General features: G+C 43.7%; 1 protein-coding gene across 1 annotated transcript in view; it reads left to right on the top strand.

Annotated features, from left to right (window-relative positions):
- Positions 1–310: 310 nt before the first annotated feature.
- The window catches only part of TRIQK (triple QxxK/R motif containing), a 90,642-nt gene continuing 88,060 nt past the window's right edge, over positions 311–2,892 (top strand). The window contains exon 1 of the mRNA XM_007452200.1: positions 311–420. The gene's annotated coding sequence lies outside the window, so the exon portion shown is untranslated. The remainder of the gene's footprint in view (positions 421–2,892) is intronic.

The following is a 2,892-nucleotide window of genomic DNA, read 5'->3' as shown; positions in this document are numbered from 1 at the left end:
GAGTGTGGATGGGGATGTGTGTGTGTATGTGTGTTACGTGAGAAAAGTTCAATAATCAAAAGAACGTATTTCTGTGTTTTATATTGAAAAACAAGTCGCAGTCCTTATTTTCAGTTTCCATGGTCACTTTGTGAGACAGGTATCAGAGCCTGGGAACTGCGTCAAAAGGAAATGCCACAGGTTCCGCGCATTTCCTTCCAGGACCCGCGCAAAGGCGGGAGAGAGAATGGCCAATCAGAGCGCAAGTTTAGACTACTCCCGCCCCTTTCCGTCGAGCCCCGCCTCTTTTCCGTACCGCCCTCTGGGAGTAGGGGTGTGCAGCAGGCTCGTCCCGCCCCCTCCTCTGAGTGACAGGACCGTGGACAGCAACATTTCCAGCCGGACACATAGTTTGTTGGCCCTTGCGTTGGCTGAGCTGAGGTGTGTGTGTCCCGCGAGGGCGAGGGGACTGGGGAGGCCCTGCCCGGGAAGCTCGGGGTCGGGGACTGAAAGCAGGCGCACCTCCTTAGTGGGTCCTCAATGCGTTTAGGAGACGTTCGATCCGCCCCTGGGAGCGGCACTTGGGCGGGCTGGGCGGAGGGGGGCTCTGGAAGAGGAGGAACCCAGAGCCCGGGAAACCCAGTAGGTACGGTAATGACTTAAGGACTCTTCCCGGCGAGCAGGGAGATCGCGGTGGGGGTGGGGATGGGGGGCGCGGGATTCGTGAGGTGGGTGGGCGTGGCCGCCGTGGTTGCTAAGGAACGCGCGGTTCCCGCCCTGCCAGCGTGTCTGGCGCGGGCAGCTGGGCCCTAGAACCGTAGCCCCACCCACATCCCAAGGCCTTCCGCTAGGGTAGGGGCTGGCTCCCGTGTGCTGTCAGTTAATTCGCGTCTGTTAATTTCACTGTCCTGATCTCTGTGTCTATAGTTCCCGCTCAGGCCTCCCTCTCTCATGCTACTCTTCTCAACATTTTTTCTCACCTCCCCTTCTAAAATGAACAAGTATCTGCAGACCAAAACATGTGCAGAGAAGGGCTTCAGGCAGCCTGAGGTGGCTTTATTGCCAGGATGGTGGGGCGGGATTGGGTCTTTTACTGGTGTTTCGTGAATCCCTGAACCCACATGGTGTCCATGTGGATGACTAGGAAAAGGGAGATAGAAGATCTGATTTCTTCCACCTGGAATTCTTTTTAATCGGTGCTGTTTGAGCTCAATGAGCTTCTCAGGAAGTTGAGGCAGTTCATTATTGGACATGCCCTAATATATGATCTCCCTTTCGGACCCTATTATGGAGAAGGGTGGTACTAACCCTATAAAGCCCTCTTTTGCGTCACTGTCCCATATTTAATGATTAACTATGAGATGGTAACGATAGATAACCATTTCAAATCTCTTCTTTGCCCCAATCAGCTGGCCCCAAATGATTAAGCAGAACAAACATTCCAGGGAGAAAATACAAAGGAGCTAAGAGTCTGCTTTTACTTCCTTCTGCTAGGTTTACTGTATAAATCCCCAAGAAGGAAGCTTGTACTACTTGTTACCACTGGGAAGAAGACTGGCCTAAGTCAGGAATATAGCAGAGTTTGGAAATATTTGCCCTTGGGCAGTAACCCTCATAACTGTTTTCTCATCTGGAAAGTGGAGTTACTTATGTGCCCTTTATTTCTAAAAAGTAAGGAGGAATAATTGGTTGTGAAAGTGTTATTAAAGTAATGATCTACACGAATGTAAACTGTTATTGATTACACTTTTAATCTTTTTGTCTCTATGATCTCTGTTGTTGATTCTGTATTCTTGTTAGTACCTGAAATGTCTTGCATGATATATTTTTTTTTCCATTGACATCACTAGATTTTTTTCAAGTATATTCATAGCCTGAAAGAATTGGTAAAGAGTACTTTCTAATTCAATGATGAGTGACCTTTTTGGTGTCATATACCATTGTAAGAAGCCAAGGGAAGCTATTGACTCTCCCCTTAGAAAAAAACACAATTACAAGCATAAGTGGACCTTGGATAAAGAACATCTGTTTTTGATCAACTTCTTGAGGGTTAATAAAATTACTCTCCCACCTTACCTCACTCCAAAGAGTGAGTAATTTATATCCAAAACTACTTGGCTGGGAGCAGAATTGGGTCTCTTTCCTTTCTTACGCAATGCATCTCACTGTAGCTTACCTTAGTTCATGGTCTTCAGTGAATCCTTTTTCTTTTCTTTTCTGTTTTTAGTGTTTAACAAACATGAGCTACCAATGATCAATAAACTGTTGCTGTCTTTCAAAAACATGTAAATTGTATTTTATTCCAAATGCCCTTTGATCACCCTCTTAAAGAATATTCTTATATTTAAGCAAGTAAAAGATAAATTATTGTCAAATATTTGGGGAAAATGTTAAATTGTATTTTTGCAATTCTCTCTTCTATGAAAGTCCATTTTGGACAAAGAAAAGCTGATTACTTTTAGTGTATGCTACTAGAATTATTTAATTTAAATGAATGATCTTTTATAACATTATAATTTCCCGTGTCTAAAAAATATTGTGTTTGACTCCGCTTTGGCTCTTTTCCTGATTTCTGTGTTAAAATGGAAGGCTAGAAATAGAGATATTTTGTTTGTTAATGTACCTTTATCTAGCTTTATCGGTAAAAGTGGGCATCAGTAGTAGATACTATCATTAGACAGAGAAAACAATGAAAAGGAAAAATATGTAGCTTTTGTAATAAACATAAGAGTATTTAGGAGCACTGATTGTTTCTTTAGCACTTATAATTTTATTCGAACTGTTTAATATTTATTCCTTTGTTTACTCAACTCACTTCATTTCTAGTGGAGAAACTAGAATAAAAAACTGATTATAGGGCTTCCCTGGTGGCGCAGTGCTTGAGAGTCCGCCTGCCGATGCAGGAGACGCGGG

This window comes from Lipotes vexillifer, unplaced genomic scaffold, assembly GCF_000442215.2.
Source record: "Lipotes vexillifer unplaced genomic scaffold, Lipotes_vexillifer_v1.1 scaffold1358, whole genome shotgun sequence".
NCBI classification, from domain to species: domain Eukaryota; kingdom Metazoa; phylum Chordata; class Mammalia; order Artiodactyla; family Lipotidae; genus Lipotes; species Lipotes vexillifer.
Note: the sequence above shows the minus strand (reverse complement) of the source record. Positions and strands in the feature narration are given on the sequence as shown.